This window comes from Cydia strobilella, chromosome 13, assembly GCF_947568885.1.
Source record: "Cydia strobilella chromosome 13, ilCydStro3.1, whole genome shotgun sequence".
Lineage (NCBI taxonomy): Eukaryota > Metazoa > Arthropoda > Insecta > Lepidoptera > Tortricidae > Cydia > Cydia strobilella.
This window is the reverse complement of record NC_086053.1, coordinates 467,764-490,435: the sequence shown is the minus strand read 5'-3', so window position 1 is coordinate 490,435 and position 22,672 is coordinate 467,764. Positions and strand designations below refer to the sequence as shown.

The 22,672-nt window shown below is 37.2% G+C and overlaps 1 protein-coding gene and 1 non-coding gene across 2 annotated transcripts in view; one reads left to right on the top strand and one right to left on the bottom strand.

Annotated features, from left to right (window-relative positions):
- LOC134746521 (uncharacterized) overlaps positions 1-22,672 on the top strand; it is a 699,755-nt gene that overhangs the window by 618,914 nt on the left and 58,169 nt on the right. The window lies entirely within an intron of this gene.
- Positions 14,515-14,586, bottom strand: Trnas-cga (transfer RNA serine (anticodon CGA)). Its single transcript has one exon. It is a non-coding gene; the product is annotated as a tRNA-Ser (tRNA).

Sequence of the window (22,672 nt, the reverse complement as noted above, 5' to 3'; positions counted from 1 at the left end):
ACGCAAACAGTCCGTACTTGCTAGCTTTATGTTTGGAGAAACTTTCGCTTTATATTTAAGTTTGTTTTGTAGTTACCTGACTTTAACGGTATGTACAGACTGCTAATATGCATGGACACATTATGAATGGAATTCATTCTTAAAGTGGTCATGAACTCTTGCAGCTAGGTGTATAGGAGTAAAATTTAAGTTACTTGTGGTAATCATTTATTTAATACTACATTTTCAACAGCATTGACACTAAAGCCAATGTGCTGAACATATGCTGTAAAAGAACATGTTAATCAGTAGCTTCATATTTTTATTTATCAGAATTAAAATTATTTGAATTCCTTTAAATATTATTTTACGATATTTTGACATTTTTGGGACTAATAAAAAGCTTTCTTGCTAGTATATTTATTTACGACTTTTTTACTACCTCATTAGGGATTATTTAAATACAAGGTTTGTAAATTGCTGGTGAGTATAAGATTATATTCTTTCTTATTGACTAATCAACATTCATCTTTAAACATTTAATTTTTATTCTCCCCATACATCTAAAACAATCGCATGAATATTCATAACACGCTAATTGCAACAAAACTTCCAATCACAAATTACGAAAGAAAAACCTTTTACCCCAATACAAACATCAAAACGCCACAAGTCCCAAGTTCTTTCAATCCAATTTAAATCTTATCAGTAACAACTTAAAATCAAGAATAAGACATCATTAATACGACTTGTAACATTAAATTTTTATAAAGAAACGATAAAACAACGCATCCCAATTGCTACGTCAGAACAATTAGCATCTATTTGAAGCAACCCTCTTTTCCCTTTTCATGCGAAAATAACCGAAAACCCGAGGGGCGTAGAGGCGATGTTCGTGTCAAAGAGGGGTAGTTAGCTAGCAATCACATTATGTTGTCAAAGGCCGACTTTTTCGTACCTACGTCGGTAATGAACGGGCATAATTTATGTCCATTTGTACTGCGTGGGCTTCACAAGGTGCGAAGTTAAAAGCTATAGCGGGTTTAAGACTATTGCTCTATATATAAGATAATAATAATGTGTTGACATATAAAATACTTCTATTTTACCAAAAGTTTGATTGATTGATTGATTGATTGATTGATTGATTGATTGATTGATTGATTGATTGATTGATTGATTGATTGATTGATTGATTGATTGATTGATTGATTGATTGATTGATTGATTGATTGATTGCTAAGGAGGTTCTAGGGCAAAAAACACAAAACCTGCTTGGTGACTAGAATACTGACAGGATATAATTCGAACAAACACATGTTTCAATCAGGAAAGAACCAAAACGTGACATGCAGGTTCTGTCACGAAACAGATAAGACAGCAATGCACATACTCCGTTCCTGCGGACCACTAACTTCAAAAGGAGTACCCTAAATAGAGAGGCACGTATTGCAACCCCATGCGGTACAGAGAACATTACGGACAGACAGACAGAAAAACGGACGGACGGACAGCAGAGTCTTAGTAATAGGGGTCCCGTTTTTACCCTTTAGGTACGGAACCCTAAAAAATAAATTAAATAAGAAAAATCTAGTTTCAACAAACAGGGCCTTAATTTTTATTTTGCTAAATTTTACCAATCACATTTGTGTGTAAGTAATACAGGTTAGAGTAAAATCAACAATCAACAAAAGAACACCACAGCTCTAAAATTTTCTAAATTCTACTAAACCAGACTCGCATACGAAACGAATACCTACGTTGCATCCACTACTCGTATTGTCCGGTATTAAAATTGATTCCACACCGATTTATTGCCTAACCCTCACTTGTTTTTCATTCAAAATAATACGAAAATTGGTTACAACCGGATTGCTGCAATTTCATGGTTGTATTGTACAAAAACCAAGTAAATGATGCATACAAAAAAACCTGTACCCGCGACGCAGACAGCCGCAGAATGCCCATGCTAATCGCTCCTACTCAACGACTCGCGAAGGCCCGAAAGTCTCTCAGTATTATCGGGCCAAAAATATATAACAAAATTCCTAATGACATTAAATTTACAGAAAGCGATTCGATATTTACTAAAAAACTTAAATGTCTACTCCTAGACCAAGCATGTTACTCTGTTGATGATTTTATGAAAGAGATTATTTAAAATATTATTTTATTGACAACTATAGCACGATCATTTTTTAAGAAATTGTAAACTTTGACCAATGTATTTTATCTATCATATTTAATTGTATATAACTGTCGTATTTCAAATGTACCTGTGTGACCTGTAAAATATTGTTACAATTTAGAGGATCGGGGACGATTGATTCTCCATGCAAACATAGTCCTCATTTTCCTCCCTGGATACTGACATTATGGAAAATATTTTTACACAATTTGATGTATTTTAATCATAGAATTTATATATAGTGTGACTACTTAAAACAAAGCAAGCATTTCAGAGCTTGGCGCCTCACACCTAGCACAAGTAAGACCGAAACATGCTGTTTCCACCTACACAACCAACTGGCAAACCGCGAGCTCAAAGTTTCTCTTAACGGCTCGACCCTGAGACACAATTCTACTCCAAAATACGTCATCCTTGACCGCTCTCTAACCTTCAAAGAACATCTCACTTGTACTGGACGTAAACTGCAAACGTGCAACAACATCATTCACAAATTAACTGGAACATCCTGGGGAGCAAATGCCAACACGCGTACATACGCATACATCTGCCTTATCGCTGGTGTATTCCTCAGCTGAGTATTGCGCGCCGGTCTGGCTGGGCAGTGTTCACACTAACAAAGTCGATACGGAGCTAAACAAAACTATGCGGCTCATATCTGGCACACTGCGATCTACCCCATGCCACTGGCTCCCGGTTCTTTGTGGGATCCTGCCGCCTGATTTGCGAAGGAAGGATGCGCTTGTGAAAGAGTCTCGCAAAATTAGGGAAAACCCAAACCTACCAATACACAGCGAATTCACGCACTCTGTAAATAGTCGCCTGAAGTCCAGGAACCCTCCCTACAGTATTGCGTCAACTCTTTCACAGGGAGACTACAACGCTAACAGGGAGTGGACGCAACAATGGACTACTGCAATGGCTGGAAAGTTTGGATCGGGGATTGTTCCGGGTAAGAAAATAGATGGATTCGAGCTGCCGAGGAGGACATGGTGTAACCTTAATAGATTGCGGAACGGCCACGGTCGCTATGCCCTATATAAATATCGTTGCGGGTGGGTGGAGTCTCATGCATGTCACTGTGGTGCTGACGAACAGAGTATCCGACATATTTTCCAAAAGTGCCCATTTACTCGATATACTGGAGGCCCCCCGGAAGACCTGATAAAACTGAACGACGAAGCAATCAAGTGGATTAATTCTCTGGAGTTAGATTTATGATTTCTCTGTATCTGTATATATTAACATAATGCCATACGATTAAATAAAAAAAACTTAAAACAAAAATAAAATAAATATTTAATAAAATAATTTGACTTGTTTCCTGGATGCAGAGTTAAATAGTACGAGTACCAAAATAATATGGTTTTTTTCATCATTTTTTTTTGTCAATTTTACTCTACGAAAAATTTATGTATGTATGTCACTTTATTGCACATAAACAAGTTTACACAAAGTAGACTAAATAAATGTAAGCCATAAATTTTCAACAAATTCTCAAACTTTGTCTTCTTTGACTCAAAATTTGACCACAACCACACTGCATGCACACAAAATCTGTTCGACAATTTATCACGTCCACGTACCAAGTTCTAGCCAGGCACAGTTGTTCGGGGATAGCTTTTTGTTTCATTTTTTATTCCAACAACTAACATTGGAATAGATTTTGCGGCTCTCATTTTATTTTATTGGAGTGTTGTTAACCGTTTATTTTTAGCATGATAAAATATTTAGTTTTCATGAATATAAACTGTTTTTGTTTGAAACAGGTGCGTTCTTGTTTATGGAAATAGTAGAAGAAAGAGCCTTGAGAGGATTTTAGATGTTTAGCATTTCAAGACGAGTGGAAAAAAAAGGGGGAGGCCTTTGCCTGGCTCCTAGTAGTAGTAGTATTATTTCTTGTTCAGTATTTTCGTACGCATCAGTTAGCTTTTTCTTATGATTACATAATAGAATCTTCTCATTTACCTGTTACTGTTACTGTAAAATACCTTACCTTTGTCGCTTAGAAATTTAAGCCCTATAGAACAAAATGGGAAATATTTGCAATGTTTTCTTACCAATGTTACACCAAGTTGTGAACCATAGTAAACTTGTAGTACCTACTGGACTATTAGTTGGGTAGTTTTGCGATGTTGGCTATTTTAAGGCAGTTTTAAAATTAGTTCCATATCCTTCCCACTAACGACGGGCGCTAACGATGGGCCTCATAAGAAGGCTCAAGGTCACGCAAAGGGCAATGGAGAGAGCTATGCTCGGGGTTTCTCTGCGTGATAGAGTCAGAAATGATGATATCCGCAGTAGAACTAGGGTCACCGATATAGCTCGCAGAATTGCAAACCTTAAGTGGCAGTGGGCGGGGCACATTGCTCGCAGAACTGATGGCCGGTGGGGCCGGAAGGTTCTGGAGTGGCGTCCGCGTACCGGAAGACGAACTGCCGGTAGGCCTCCAACGAGATGGAGCGACGACCTGGTGAAAGTCGCGGGAATTCGGTGGTTGCGAGCGGCACAGGATCGGTCGGAGTGGCGAGCCTTGGGGGAGGCTTATGTCCAGCAGTGGACGTCTATCGGCTGACATGATGATGATGATGATGATCCTTCCCACTACTAGTCCGGTACTAGCAGAAATAAAGGTGCATTTATATGGTACGAAGCTTCTTATACGTAATTCGAATTTCTCTGAAAAATTAAGGAATTTAATTTAACCTCATTTCTACTTATAGTATCGATCGAGATGTTTTATTGATCATGTACTCAATGCCGCAATTGCGGTCGTAACATGCAGTTTCTGTACACATTATAGAAAGCTAATAATGTTTAGATAAAGTAGTGTATGTACACATGTGTGTGTTTTACTTGTGATGTCTCTATGAAACTCGCTTTTAGCTGGTTTCATAAACTTTAATACCTTTTTTTTTATACTACGTCGGTGGCAAACAAGCATACGGCCCGCCTGATGTTAAGCAGTCTCCGTAGCCTATGTACGCCTGCAACTCCAGAGGAGTTACATGCGCGTTGCCGACCCTAACACTCCTCTCCCTCGAGCTCTGGCAACCTTACTCACCGGCAGGAACACAACACTATTACCTTACCTTACCTTTTATTATGTATCAGTCATATATAAACTACTGTGATTATATTATTTTTCCTTATGTTAGAGTCTGTTCGAAAAAAGAGTCGTGAAATGTATTTATTTGATATTTGACATGTGTTCCTTCATCACATTCATGATTTATTCCTTCGTGTTAGTTCTCGACTAACCTCCAGGATGATGAACAATTTTAATAACAAATATATTTTATATTGCACAACGAATACGAAACGAATAATCCCACAGCTTACATCTCGTATAAATCGTATAATGACTGCACTAAGTGCACTACGTATAGGCATTTTAAACGACTTTGAAACAAAATTATGATTTTACGTGCGTTCGTTGCCTCGCAAGAATAAAGAATGAGCAATGGCGGCAAGCCGCGCGCCCCATCAAGACTAGGTGAAAAGTAGGGATAGACCTGTTTGAGTTAAAGTTTTTGCTACCTACTTTAAACATGCGATGAGTTGCCTAGTAGGTTAAAGGACTACCTGGTTTTTATATCTGAAGAATGAAGCTTGAGAAATATAATGATTATTGTAATGACATTAATATATAGGTATTATGTAAATCAAATTGTGACGTGTAATATGTAATACAAATAAATGAGTATGTGTATGGGTATGAGTATTTGGCCCCATACATTTCACGACTCTTTTCTTTCCGAACAGACTACACTAATGAAATCGTGGGTTCAACATAAGACCGCACCATGTAAATGTTTTTTAAAGCAACTACATTGTTCCGTCCAAGACAGGCCATTTGCAAGTTAATGAGCTACTTGAGTGCAGTTTTAGTTATTCCAAGCTCTCAGCTTGCTTCTTACGGCTAAGTAGCTGTTTAAACACTAGAAATGAGGCGGGATTAGAATATTATGAAGTTAGATGTTAGTGTATATTTCTAAAGTAATATTGTCTTCGGTTACCGCGATAGTTACTCATGAAATAAAACTATGAAAACGGATTATATCGCGTATATTGAATTTATAATACATCCCGACGGCGGTGGTCAACGGGTGGTATTTCTAAAGTAGGTATGATGACGTCTTTTTAATAAAATAAAATATTACAACCATGGGCGGGGAAGGCAGGCCAAAATGTCCAGACGGCTTCGTCATCTACCTTTTCAACTGACCGGAAGAAGCACAAAATCGGGAATTGTGTAAAGGCAGTGGATAAGCATTTAGGAAGGAGACGGAAATTATATATACGATACGTTTTACTGTTTTTCTTGTTATGCAATTATTATCAAATATATAACGCATAGTGTAAAGTTAGTCACACTTAACCCGCAGCCACATTTGATACTGATACTGATCTGTCAGTGTCAAAAGCACAGAAATAAATATACCATAGAAGACGCAAATGCATCTACTTCGCGTGTCCCAACCCCGACCAAGCGTCGAGGTTGACCGTCGCTCTTGACAGTCCACGCGCGTCAGTTGTTGCAGCCGGACGTCCGTGAAAACTTAATAAATGCTTCGTTGCATGACAATTAACTGCAACAGCCCAAAAATTGCGAGCACCCAAAGGCAAGAACATATTTCCTATCACAGATAAGTAATTTTAAAATATGCATTATGCGTAAATTTTGTATGAAAAAGTCGGCACGCTTGGTTTCAATACATAGGCGTCATCTAGCGTATATATTAAATCTGTGGTCAAAAATGACATTTCTTCAACCAAAAACGTTACTTTTGAAACTGACTGATCGAATAACTAAAGCTCGAATTGGCCTGTGTCTTCTATATTGGTCGAATGATTAGCCGAGTACGGATAGCTTGCCATGCATTGTAAACTTCGGTAACATTTTTTTTTCAATTCCAGTCATGCCATTTCATTCCTCAAAGTTTAAAATTTAAATACAGTAAACCTGACCTGATTTAATACCGGAACACCAAAATGCATAATTCAAGCGTGACCGCATATATCATCACTATCATCTGTTGATGCAACAACGTCTCCACCGCACCTTACATGTCTAGTGTTGGTTAAATCGAGTCCTTTGAGTACATTGCTGTAAGACTCGACTCAGTTTTTTAGACTCTTAAGTTGAAACTCGAGTTTCTTTAACTTGTTAGAGAGTTTAGAGACCCGAGTCTTTTGTAGACTTCTTTAGAAAACACATTTTTTTACAAAAACTACAAAATGCTTTGTCTTTACGTAATATCATGGATTATTAGGTACACAAATCATACAAAGTAGCCTATTTTCTTTAGTGTTATTTAGATACAACCTAAAAAAACTTTCGAGTCTTTATTGCGAGGCCTTGAGTTGTACTTAAAAAAGAGAATAAACGACTCGACTTGACACGTAAAAGACACGGAGTAAGTGCAGAATCTCCTAAAAACGAGTAGATTTCTTCAAATTTATACTTAAAAGACTCGATTCCGACACTAGGTACGTGTATCGGCTTATCGCCCAAGACGTATGTGCCAATATGGGCCAACAATGCGCTATTTACTGGCCGCTGTAACACCACACACATTGTCTATCCAAGTAATCCGGGAGTCAATTTCTCTAAGCCTGTTTTGCTATTTGGAGTGAGGAGATACGTTTCGATCCTTTGGCTGGGAATTAACCTTTTTCTAACTGAGTTTGTTAAAGACAAATATTAGGGTAGAAATAGTTATTTTTTTTACAAGGTGTTACCCCCTTGTTGTTTTTTAGCTGCTTGTACTAATATTGGTACCCGAACAAGCAAAAGATTTCAAAATTTAACCACGAGCTTAGCGAGTGGTTCTTAAAGTTCATTAGCGTTGCGAGGGTTTCAAGGCATGAGGGTCTAGCAAATTTTGCTACCGAGTGCAACGAACAATTTTTTACCACAAAAACTTGATGAAAAAATTAACTACTATACTACGCTATTAAATATTCATCATTCGAAATTATTACTTCTAAGTCCGTTCCACCAGCCAACATGAAGAAAGAACTCAAAATTTGTATTTGATAAGATAACTTTTTAATTGATAATACTATGCAAATTCTAGTTTATTACTCATTATTATTTTCCTGTTGTCTTAGTTACGGTAGTCATTCAAATTTCGTTAAGGTATTTGCCCCGTCGGTACGTTTTCTCATCAAAAAACCGGGCTATGTACACTACATGCATACAGTTACTTAGTAAATAAAATGAATTATTTATTGAACGATATTATTCGAACTAACCTATTAGCTCATTTCCCTTTGCCTCGTCTGGCTCGCCTATACAACAAGCATGCTAATAATGTTCCTTCTTTGGATGTGTTTCACGATAGTGAAGTCTTATTTAAAAACAAATTATTGTCTGTTGACAACCTCAGCTAGCTCGGCTAACTTACCTTAGTTATTGTTAATATCAACTATTAGGTGTCTTGTTAATTGGTATTATATATCTATTCTAGATTTTTGTAATGTATACTAAGTCTTTTTCTAGGTGTTACTGTTGACTTAATGTTTAAATTAATATAATAATGCATGCTGTGATTGCCTGTAAGTGGGGGATCAATAAAAAATGTGCCCTTTTTGTAAATTAATACTAGTGTGTAAATTGTATCTTCTGTTGGTGATCCTAATAAACAAATAACATAAATTAAAAGGACAATGAACAGTGTAGAAGTAGTAATTTTTAAAGTACCATCTTACAGACTCGTCCCACTTTCCAAAAAAACTCCCGGCTCGCACCAAACTAGAACTGTTATTAAAATTCAACTTATTTCAATAAAGAGCAACAACCGAGAAACTGGAACATTTTCGACGTCCAACTTTTCGTAACAACATTTTCTTAATAAATAGTTGTATCTGGATAGTTTCTTGAAAAATCTACGGGATTTAAAGTTATTTTTACACTTCTCTTTAATGGTTCGCGGGAAGATGAGATTTTTTGTTGGGGAAAGAAAAATGCAATGTATAAAATAAAAGTTTGTACTTGTCCTTTTTTTACGAGTACAGTCATACTTATTTGTATCTCCTCGGATATCACGGGCCTATGCATCCCGGTCTTTTGATAGGCTTGCGTGGGGATATAAATCCAACACGTAGAGGCCCCTTGGAGAGCTTTAATGTCATGTAGAACGCCTGCTGGAACCCGTTCACAGGCGCAACACTAGACACCCATGAACCGGTCGCAGCAGGCATTGGGACTATTGCAGAAAAAGTGAACAGTATACCGGTCTATGGATTGAAGTTTGGGTGGACAATGAGACTGGGCTATTGTAAAGAACTCCGGACACCTACCATAACAATGTTAATACACGTTATCGAGGCAGGTGGTGACTTGCCGCTGACTAGATGGGCCCCTGAAACTGCCGTCGTGAAGAAGACCAGGAGCAACACCGGTGTGAGCGGCTCAGGGGTGTCGAGAGGTGTGCGCCGCTTTCTACCCAGTGACTGTTAACAGCCACTGTGCCAACTCGCGTCTTATGCATCTTTCACTTCCACCCCTGGAGCATATAGCTCTTACGACTCCCCTCTGGACGGCCAATGAAGGCAAGCCAGAGCTGAGAGTCCTGCGGGTTCCCTTGGAGTCCACTCCGACCGACGAAGACACGCCGGAGACGGAGACCCTGACCGACTCTCTGGAGCACTCGGGTCCGTGGGGTCGCCACTCCCCAACAGCTCGCCACAAGCTGCCCTTTTATACTTATTATTATTATATTATGCATACACAAAAATCATAACTAATTAATTTACCATCATAAAATGAAAACTGTACAATTTGTGCTTTGTAATGTAACTAGCAGTGTAATATTTCATGTGAAGGTATTGAGGGTTGATCCCTTCATTATCTTGAGGCCTCAAATAGGTACTAAATTTCAAGGAAAAGAAATGTCGTAAAGAAAAATGTTGAAACACAAATTATAGATAAATTACATTTTATTTAAAAACCGATCCGGCTTTGTTCCGCTTTTCGGACAAAGCCAAAACTGGCTTAATTTTATATAAATTAGCTTTATTATGTCAGGAATATCAGTGTAGGTATAAAATACTATAACTTTTGACTTGGACACGGGTTCTCCGGTAACTATGATACCGGAAAGCTGTACTTTATAAGTCTTATTCTATAACTTCCCGCTGCAATCGGCTGATAAGCATCTACAATGCCATAATGGTTGGGCCCATCGATACATTAGGCACGTTAAATTGGTTAAGTACATTAAAAAATTTTTTGATTAACGTTGGACATGCATCTTTAGGAATTTCGTACATTAGACATTTTGATTTTCGATGTTCTGTCTTTAGGAATTTTGTACATAGGATATTTGATTTTAGAAATTATGCTACATACAACCGTTGAACTTACCCTTTAGGTATAAATCTGTGACTAATGAGTCCAATGACATAACTGTTCATGTGGCACGAGACGAAAAAGGAAGGTGTAAATTTTTGCAAAAGCGATGAGTTGACTCCGAAGTATCCAAAACTATTTTCAAATTATAAAATTTCAATTAAACTTTTTAAGATACTGGAAGAAATTTCATCACATTCACATTCCTTTACTATGAGTAAGTGCCATGACTATTACAATTCCCTGGGTCGGAGGTCGCCTTTTTCCCCTACAATTTACCGCACTACCGGGCCTACCAAAAACCTTTGACCCCACTAACTGCGCGGCCAAAGGATTAATTGCTCCCCCCCCCCCCAAAGCAACCCCTAATTTCGCCCCTTTGTAGTGGGAAGTGCACTTTGAAGATTCCGCGCCGAATTACGCGAAGTTATGGTAACTCGGCTTAAGCGAAAATGTTTGTTTGATTAAATTAGTTGCCTATTCAAGTTCCGTGCTATTGTCGGCCTATTACCTGCGAAGTCATGTGGAGTTTACAAGGAAACTTTGGTAGAGGGAGGTTTTAATTCATGAGATATGTAACCTCCCTTCATGTCAGCTGATATGTGTAGGTAATATTTGTTGCTTTTTGACAATTTAACTAACTTAGCGGTTTCACTCACGTATTTTTAGTCACTCGCGCGACATGTTTCGGAGAGCCTAGATCTCCATTTTCAAGTATGTGACGCCCACCCGTCGTGACCGCTACTCACTCAGGCACTGTGCTTGAAGATGGAGACCTAGGCTCTCCGAAACATGTCGCGCGAGTGACTAAAATACGTGAGTGAAACCGCTAAGTTAGTTAAGTTAATATATCTCACGATACTTTAAATTCGATTTTTGACAATTGTTTTAGTTCCTTATTTTATTTAGTTCATCATGCTAATGGCCACCTGCCAGTTGTAGAATCGATATATTTTGTATGTAAATTAATAATTATCAAGTTTATAGGAACCTTGGATTTGAGAACTGGCATTTCAACTAGGTTGTAAGATGGCGTTATAATGTCTTACGTATTTGTAACATATCCTAGTACATAGGTATTTTAAGAATCCTTTGTAGGTGTCGCAACATTTGGTAAATTAATTGATTTCACAATAATACGCAAGACCTTATATTGACCGGGATATATACCGTGATTACCATTTGTATTATCACGGTCTATATCCCGGTCAATATAAGTCTAGTGAAACTAACCGTGAATCATTCAAAACTAATACGCAAGAAGTTTTTGATCTTATAAAATTTTCCTTGTTTTCTCCTCGGACAAAGACGGTTCATACTTAATAGTGTCTGTTATGATCGATATTTTAAAATAAAATTTACCAAACATTTCAATTCCCGCTTTAATTTTATCCAGTAAATTACACAATTTATATTATCAGTAAATTCGAATCGGTTTTTTTATCAAGTAATGTGAAGTTTAAAGTTTAAAGTTTATCACGACTCAAAACTTTTCAATTCTGCCTTCTCATCTTTTCAAACAAACATCCCTGAGTCACATCTCGAGATCCTTTCAGAACTAAAAGTCCTAGTTCATAATAAATGGGGTAAGTCCGACTCAAGAGTGTAAATTATTCATCTTTTAAGCATTGTCTAAGTTTTCGTCTTTCGGACGATGGCTTAGTGCAAGTTTACAAATGTTGGGGATATCCTTCATGGAATTTTAAAATTTTCGAGATAAAGGTTGACTGGAAGAGATCCCTTATAGGGATAAGTCCGCCTTTGTACATTGTATATATTTATGTTCTTTTATTGTGTTTGTAATCTGTCTTGTGTACAATAAAGTGTTTACATACATAAATATTAAGACAAGTGATTTTAAGTGATCTTTTGACGAAGATTATTTTTACAATCACAATGGAATGGGCAAAGAAAGATCATATTCAATGCTTGAGAAAGTGTGGGTAAACATATAGGTAATTAAAAATATTAATAAGTTTTTGGCAAAAAAAAATATTTTACATACAAGCTTTCATCGCCGAATGTACTTTTCTTTCCACAGGCAACTAATACTCATCGAGACAAATCTTTTTTTTTAATGATATAGGAGGCAAACGAGCAGACGGATCACCTGATGGTAAGCGATCACCGCCGCCCATGGATACCCGCAACACTAGAGGGGATTTAAGTGCGTTTCCGGCCTTTAAGATGGGATTACGCTCTTTTCTTGAAGGTTTGAAGGTCGTATCGGTCCGGAAATACCGCAAGCGACAGTTCATTCCACGGTTTCAGTTCTTACAACTCCAATCACAATTAGTTTGCGTTGTTTTGTCACAGGGTTCCCCTGGCCACCACCTGTCTCCATTTTCAGATAAGCTCAATGGTACCATAATATTGCATTGTCATCCGACTTACTTATTTAATTATATAATTTTCAACTTCATTGAAAGTCGGGAAGTATAAGAATATAAGATTTCATAATTCGAATCGTACGTCTTATAAGTTTCACGTGCAAGTGTATAATTGTCAAGGAGAAATAATTAAAATGTCAAAATATCCAAACTATTTTTTGTATCCAAATAATTTTTACCCTTAACTATTTAACAATAGTTGATGCAAACATTTATTCATAATTCATAGATTTTGCACACACAAAATTTATTCTAAGACAAGTTTACTTTATTTAACTTATAAAAATAGGTCACCAAACGTAAGCGGATCTTCCCAACCACTTACAAAACTAAATTATGGCATTTTTTTTTAAAGATTAAGCACCAAAACTTAAGATAAACCGCTTTGGGATGTTGAAAAAGTCGGGTCCCTGTTACGAGAGCCGACTAACTTTTTTATAGCTATCGGAAGCCGAAGCATAAAGAAGGAACTTGGTTCTTTAAAATGTCCGAAGGTCGGTAGTTCAAAAGATTCTTAAAACTGTAGTGAACAAAACATTTCTTAAGAATGTTATAAAAACGTAAAGCGCTTTTCCTTGTTTGCGTCTGTTTTAACAATGCAGAAAGTACATTATTATTTATTCTGTTTCTGTGTCTGTTCGTTCATCTATTTAGTTCTAGTGCGAAGTTATTTAATGTTTTTATTTTTATTATCATTTACACACACAGATTATCACTTACACAGATGCAAAAATCATTGAAAGTAATTAATTTTGGAGTTGTAACTCTAGGTCCATGGGGTCCCAGCGCGCACAAGTTGTTTGCAGAAATCGCAAAGCGTCTGGTTGACGTAACTGGTGACCGAAGAGCTGGCGGCTTCCTCGCACAACGTATCAGCATTGCGATACAGCGAGGAAATGCCGCCAGCATCCTTGGTACAATGCCTCAAGGGCCTATTTTGGATTTAAGGTAGTTATTAATTTCGTTTACGTAGTACCACTGTATATATCTTGTATAAAAATAATTAATTAACAATTAGTATAATATTGTATGTAAAAATATCATTTTGAATACGTTCTTATTAAGAGGAAAGGGGACGGCCGTTTCTCCTTACAAACGTAGTACCCATTTTCCTCTCTGGATATTGACATTATGGAAAATATTTTTACATAATTGGATGTATATTAACCATGGCTAGGCCCGACGTTTGACATTTTTAGAATTTTTGATTATGTTAAAAATTAGGAGCGAAAACAGATGTTATACAAATTTTAAAATTTTCCTAACGCTTATAATAATTAAAAGTTCGAAAAAAAACAATCGTAGGGGCATACCTGGGATATACAACAAACTGTGTTAAAATATTTTCAATTATGTTAATAAAATAAGAAAAAAATGAAAAATTAAATGATATGAAATGGAAAATGAGGATACTACGTTTGTTGAAAAGGCGATTTCACGCGGTCTTCCACTTTCGTCTTTATATGTCAGACATATTAAGTTTCACGTAGTCGATAATTTAGCAGTTACGCTGCAATAAGTAGAAATTTAAACTATTTAAAGCCTTAAAAACTGTAATAGATGTCATATATTAAAGAAAAAGTGACGAAGCCCTCCAGTGGTGAAGGCCGGATTCGAACCGGCGTCTTTAGCTATCGCGGCTAACGCCATGACCCCTAGGCCACCTCGCCACGGCGGTACCCGTCTCAATTTCTCGACTATATGCCATCTTAGTAAGACTAGGCGTCTTTGACCAGCTCTAAGGGCAAGCAGTGCGCGCTTGCACCTCCTAAACGAATTCCTTACGGAATTACGTTATAGCGAGAGAGACTGATGCTGTCATCAAACACAAATCAAAATATTTAATAAAATAATTTGATTTGTTCCCAAACTTGTTTATTTAAAGCCTTATTTGCTTGCTGAAGCCCTAAAGCAAAATTATTTAAACGTTTTACTTGCCAAAAGTATCTATTATAATAAAAGTATTCGTAAAATGTACCCAATCGATAAATATTGTCCAAGAAAAACAAGCTCATTTTCCGAAACGTTTTTGACCCTAATTAGATACATTCTATTGAAATCGTAGCAATTTGAATTCAAAATCGGACTGCGTAGTTTTCAAGCTTGACCTATTCGGTGAAAGCCACAGTAAAGTAAACATGTATTGGGAACCGATTAACCAATCACGTTGAAGCGCTGCTTACCTCACCTGAGCACACGCTAGGAGGCTCATTCGAACTTATTTACATTAGATATATCAGTTTTATCTCATTTTGCTATAATTTAGACGCGTTATCCCCCGTGTTTATAGATACAAAGTGCTCGTAAGGAAACAAATGAATGTTAACCACGCATATTTGACGCCAAAAAAAGCAAGTTTGGTTGTTGGTTTTGTCAAGATAATAAACATATTTTTTAAAGTTTTTAAAAGGTTTTACTTTTACCCTGTTGCGGTCAAGATTAAAAAAATATATGATTCAAGCCTCATCTCATTTTAAAAGTCCTACAAATTTAAAGTATTTAGATCAGTACGGTTTCACTCACTATTATTTTTAGTCGCTTTAGGCGACATGTTTCGGATTCGTCGGGAATCCTTTCTCAGGCACGAGTGTCCGCGGCGGTTGTACTCCTAAAAATTCTGCATAAAAAAAGTGTGGTCATTGTTGCCATATAAAATCTAAGTGTGCTCTATAAAGAGTACGTATTAACATTTACTTTTGCACAGTATTTCTTATTAGTTTAATATTCCATAAAGTTGTTAAGATTACATATATAGGTATGTCTTATTGCACTGAATCACGATAAAAATGGCATTATCTCTGTAACTAGAGCAATTCCAGAAAACCTACGATATTTTGGTCTCTTAATGTGATCAAAAACCAACTTTTACACATAAACACCTCTGTTTCCGTCTGAGCAGGTTGTATATTGGTGCAAGCGAGATGCACTGCGAGTAATAACATATCATCAATAAATCAATATTATACTTATAGCTCGAATGCCTCTCTAGCTGTGCTTCGGACTCGTATTCACGCATGACGCCACCGGTATTTAGTTAAATGATTCAATTAAGTTTTCGGATGAAGGTTGCGGATGATCAAAGTGTTTTGTGTTTCAATCCGGTTTAGATGTTTGATCTCGCAAAATACTGAAATTATATACCAATTGGTTGATTTACCGCTTGGAATATTTAGAATTGATAGTTTTCTATGATAGTTAATCACGTTATCCTAATCAGGGTAACTGTGGATTGGTTTCCACTATTGAAATTCAATATCAACGAATAGTTCACCACTTAGATGGTTGGCAGTCCTCAACTGTACGTAAGTAAAATTATAGGTAATTATAATTAATTGTAACGGAATTCGATTTCGTCAATCCGATGTCACTAAGTAGGTAACAAAAATTTTTAGTTAAAAACGTGACTGTATAGTATTTATAGGTACCATCATCATCATCATCATTGGCCTTTGCGTCTATTGCAGACGATTTATGGTGTAACACCGGAGAGACACCGTTTTTGGTGGCTGAATAGACCGATGCGAGACCGACATGGTCTACCACAGGCCTGATAAGAGAGATAGGTACCACAGATTTAATATATACGCTAGATGACGCAAATACCACGATTTGTATTGAAACCAAGCGTGCCGACTTTTTCATACAAAATTTACGCATAATATAATTTTAAAATTACTTATCTGTGATAGGAAATATGTTCTTGCCTTTGGGTGCTTGCAATTTTTGGGCTGTTGCAGTTTATTATCATGAAATGAAGCATTTTTTAAGTTTTCACGGACGTCCGGCTGCAACAACTGACGCGCGTGGACTGTAAAGAGCGACGGTTAACCTCGACGCTTGGTCGGGGTTCGGACACGCGAAGTAGATGCATTTGCGTCTTCTATGGTATATTTATTTCTGTGATAGGTACCTATATGTATAATAATATATAGCATACAAATGATACAAATCATCGTAAAATTGGGTCAACAAAGGAAACATAATAAGTAGGATCAACCTAGTTGATTACAGAGTGCGTTCCTTATATTTGTAAGACAGTGTCACGTCAACAAAAATATACATTAGATACAAGCCTGCTTATTTTCGCTGCGAATGTCACTTTTTACCTCAAGAGCTGCAAATTGAGCTTGCTGCTGACATATTTTGCAAGATAAGTGGACGAGACGGGTGTCCTACAACCATAGTAGAAGAAATAATACAGTAATCTATTTTATAGAATGCAGCGATTCCCCAAATTTCAAGTTTGCGTGATATACTCCTATATTGTGACTGTTTATTGATATTTAAGATCGTTTTATTATAATGTATCGAAAACTTGAGGAAAACAATGTTTTTACTATGTTATTTATTATAACAGTCATATTTTTCATTGTAATATCATTCATTTTGTAATTTAATGACAAATAAAATAATGAGACTGAAGCTGGCCACGTTTTTTTAACTTTGACAAAGTGCTGATGATAAAAACATTATATTCAACTTTCAACTAGACGAAACAACTACACGTTTCTTAATCATCTAGGTTCATCCAACGGATGTTCCCTTATTGTATTTTGTCAGCACCTGCCGATTGGTTTTTTTAAGATAGACTACTCGTGGATATATATTTACTCTGCTACAGCGTTCTGCTTACTGTTTTATTATGCAGATGTATATTTGTAGTCAGAGGGTACAAAAAGTTACGGAATTGTGAAATGCCTTTTTTTCGGAATATCTGCTTGTTTTTATAAAACCACTTTATTACATTTTTTCAAGTTTATTATTTTTATTTTATGTTTATCTCTGTTGTATCTTTTGTTAGTTGACGATCATTCGTGGAAGTAGTAGATTTTTTCCCTTATTATCTATTTTAGATTGAATATCTAATCCTAAGTTTTATGGTATATTTAATGTTACCTTAATTGCTCAAAGGTTGACTGGAAGAGATCCCTCATAGGGATAAGTCCGCCTTTGTACATTGTATATATTTATGTTCTTTTATTGTGTTTGTAATCTGTCTTATGTACAATAAAGTGTTTACATACATACATACATTCATACATACCTTTAGTCTGTCTTATGTACAATAAAGTGTTTACATACAGTGTTGAGTCTTTATTTCACAACAAACATTTACAATACAAATTTCATAATACAGATATTAAACACCTAAAGTTGCATGGGGCATCGTCCCCAGGACGCTTGCTGCGTTTCCCCGCTGTATTGCCAGACTTAGCCGCTGAGCGAAATATTCGCCCGCTCGAAAATCGCCAGACACCCAGACAAGTTTATTTGAAATTTCTTTCACAACTTGTCTGGTGTCTGATGACCATGGCCCAAAGGTTTCGACTGCAAGCGCCGCAAATATGTAATTCTCTTTTAAAAATGCATATTTGCGGCGCTTGTTAAATTGGGCGTCTTCTGCAGCCGTCCCCGGTTTCCGGGCCGAGCGCTGGACGTGGGACGGAGCCAAAGTATCCACACAGGTCACATCCCACGCCAAGGATCGCCCCAAAAACCAAGGCACAAGCGAGCATCCGTCGGGTCTTTTCCCATCCGCCGCTGACAAGCCAGCTGGTTCGAGGGTTGCCGGTATGTTAACTGTACCGAGAGCTCTGCGGATCAGCTCATTGAGCGCCGCGTGCCTGAAATTTACTACATACATACATTCATACATACCTTTAGTTTTAACAATACAACAGTGGATGCTGTTTAGCAAAAATGTGTCAACCCGCACTTATTTTTCAATAAAATGTCAACCGTCAAACGTCAATTTTTTGAGTTGACATCTTATTGCAAAATTGATGTGGGTTGACACATTATTGCTTATTAAATTACTTAACTTTTATCTAACACAACTTACGTGACAATTCTAATTGTTTAGTTTGATGTCCAAATTTCTTAAAAGATGGCGCTGTTCCAGACGCAAACTAGGTAACGCTAGTTCATCATAGAATCTATAAAGGAAATAATCAAGTATGAGAATAAATGTTTGGTAACGTAACAACTTGACAAAGTTGTCCTTCGAGCCGGATTTGAGATGGAGTAACATAAGTGACATTGACAGTGCATCCAAACGATTTTAAGGTCAGTCTTTTTTTCCACTAGACATCATCAAAACTCCAGTTTTTTTTTATACCACGTCGGTGGCAATCAAGCATACGGCCCGCCTGATGGTAAGCAGTTACCGTAGCCTATGGACGCCTGCAGCACCGGAGATATTACACGCGCGTTGCCGACCCTAACACACCCTCGTTGAGCTCTGGCAACCTTACTTACCGGCAGAAACACAACACTATGAGTAGGGTCTATAGGTAGTGTTATTTGGCTGCGGTTTTCTGTAAGGTGGAGGTACTTCCCCAGTTGGGCTCTGCTCTAGATCTGGAATGACATCCGCTGTCCTGTGCCCTACCACACCAAGCGAGATGTCATTCACAGTGCCCATACCTCTCTTTTGGACGTAGTTTAAGGACATATCCGGGTCCGGACGCAGTTTAAGGACATACCCGGGTCCGAAAGTTTATTCGTAATGTTTCCTTACATAAAAATTACCTAATTTATTTTACCAGGAAAATGAAAAACGTTAAAATTCAGCATAATATCAAAGTCAATGTCACCTGAAGGCCTCATCAAACGTTTGTATATTCCTGTAAATCCCATCTGTGTCCCACTTAAGGCTCCCTTATTGGATTACTTTGTTTGGCGGATATTTATGTTAGCCCTTTGAAGTAAGTGCTAATACAAGTTTGGAGAAACATGTTTATTTGTTTGTTGTCAAAAATTTTTAATGATACAATTAGCTTTGCAAGATATTGAGGCTCTACGCAGATATTTTGGTGGAGACGCTAACATTTTGATCGCCTCTAAGGCTGCCTAACTTGATTGCATTGATAGATTGAGTGATAGTTCTGTTGTCAGGCTTAATACCTGTAAGCGAGGCACAGAAATTGGTAATATCTGTAGGCTTTGATTACATTCTTTGCGTCATGTCTGGGGTCCCTTGAGCCCAAGATCAGTGTGTAGTTTTTACTTGGTTTGTATCTGCACTTCGCTGTTGGTGGGCGCATTATCTGGTGTTCCATTATGCCCGTGACAGGGTTCGCTGTCAGCGACGAGAGCGACGAGAGCGGCGGCTGCGGCGGCAGCATTCAGCAATAGTGAAAGACAGTTTAATGACCCTTTTGGTTGAGAGCAGCGCAAAACCGTTTACCATGAGGATTCTCCAGAGAGGCTATTGTCTAGAAGTGACCGTATTATGACTTTACTAGCGAAGAGAAACACAGTTCTTGTCGAGGGCACGTCGATGTGCCAAGGTTGTATGTGCTGAGTCGGAAATCTTTTTGACCACAATTTGGTGTAAATGAAGAACTTAGTATTGACAAACGTAGCGTAGGACGCCTTCAAACTAGATGGAGCGATGACCTTCGCAAGGTGGCTGGTAAGAGCTGGATCAGAGTTGCCGCAAATCGTGTTCAATGGCGTGCAATAGGAGAGGCTTATGTCCAGCAGTGGACGAGAGTAGGCTGATGATGATGATGATGATGAAGTACTTAACATGGTCAATAACTCAGATCTTAAGAAGTTTATTTAAAATACTGTCCTAAATTATCTCCAATTATAATAATGTTTGTGAACTCAATTTCTGGCGATGTCAGCGTTTTACTTAATCACTCAGTTGGAAGTTGGCTGGAATTGAAGTTTCGTTATCTAAGTTTTAGTTCAAGGTTGTTCATTCAAAGCAATGATCCGCAAACCATGTTTAATTTTCTGGAAGCACTATTATGGGCAGTAATAAAACTTTAGTAAGGACAATTTGGTATATTCAAAAGTTGGTAATTGTAAGATATCAACTTGATTTGGCATAACTTTGCATACTAGCACCGGGTTTGTGCTGTGTGTATGGAATGCATTTATATATATAAGTTTGCGTGAGATGCTTATCTAATTATCTTAAGCTACTTATTATTCGACTTTTTAAATTACGAAGCTTTTAATACGTCTAAATTAACCTTAACACAGTACACTCATTGACAGAGGAACGCAAAAAAAAAATGGTTTAATTACTAATTTTGAAATTACTTTAGGTGCTGGCCAGTAATTAAACCTTTTTTTTGTGTTCCTCTAAATATGTCCATGAGTATATAACTTCGAATAGCAAAACTTTTCTATAATAAATTCTGAATCTGTACTAACCGAACTTATATTTTAAACCTAGGCAGTTTTAAGCAATCTTTACAGTTAAATTTGTAATTCAGCAAATTGTTGAGTATTATTTCAGTGCTTTATCCTAATGAGATTTAAATTATCTTACTTCAAAAATTCAATGGCATTAACCGAATTAGAGTTCTTATTTCAAAACGCTTTTAGCCTTTAAACATGCTCAACAGTTTCGTGAACGAATTAACAAATAATTTTAGGACTGTAAAAAAAATATTTAACAAACAAAACAATACTCTCATTAACAGACCGGGAGCCCGATTCACATTTACCAAATTGTTACGGGGTTAAGGTTTTGATACGACCTTGACTATCGTACTGGTAATTGGCGCGCTCAGTGGGCTCAGTGTGATCAAAATAAGATCAAAACCGTTACAAGTTGTTGAACCAGAATCGGGCTACTTGTACAAGATGTATTCTAATCACATCTGAATCCGAACGAGCCTCCTGGGCCCGATCGCAGACGTTTTAATGGACCCTTAATTTAAAATGACCTTTTTATGTGGGATGAATCTTTAAGCGTTGGGCTGGGATTGGTTTGTGGATAAGGCTGGAGGTTTTCAGTAATGGACAAAGGGATAATACAACTTAGGGATATTTGCACCATTCACTAACCCGGGGTTAACCAGTTAAACCTGGAGCTACCATGGTTACCAGTACAATTTGATACTGGGTTAATCCCCCGGGTTAGTGGGATGGTGCAAGTAGCGCTTAGAAGTTGGTAGAAAAATGCATTGCAAATCTTGAAAATCTAAAGTTATTGCAGATGATTATAAAAGGAGAGATTTTAATCAAAAGAAAATAAAAGATTGATTGACATTGACTGGTAGAGAATGCCTTCTGGCATTAAATCTGCCATTTGTACTCTTCATGTATTGTGCAAAGAAGTTTAATGAAATAAATAAATAAGATTTTTTTTTTAAGTATTTATTTTTATCATCTGTGGTGACTGGCGATATTATGATGCAATCCGATTGGTAAAGAGTGTTTTGAAGGGGTATTCAGTGTTAGACGTTGCAAACCTGACTTTTCTTCTTAATAATAATTATTCAGCCTATATATTATGTAAATCCAATTATGACGTGTAATACGAAACATTATTATAAATAAATGAGTATGAGTATGAGTATGAGTATGAGTATGAGTATGAGTATACGTCCCACTGCTGGGCACAAGCCCCTTCTTATGCGTGAGAGGGCTTGGGCTATACTCCGCACGCTAGCCCAATGCGGATTGGGGACTTCCCATACACCTTTTGAAGGTCTTCGCAGATGTATGCAAGCTTCCTCACGATGTTTTCCTTCACCGACAAAATAGTGGTCAATATTTAATGATATTCCGTACATAAGTTTCGAAAAGGATTTAACCCGCAACCGGATTGAAAGTGCTTAAAACATTACAGTAACAAGAAGCAAAATCCACCTACGAGAAAAAGGCAACTTTGAAAACTAACCAACAACAAGTTCAGCAAATTTCTCCGGAAGAAAAAATCCGTGAGCCCTTTTTATTTATTACCAAATGACCTTTATTTCTGCATCCGTCATAAATCTCTCGCAATCA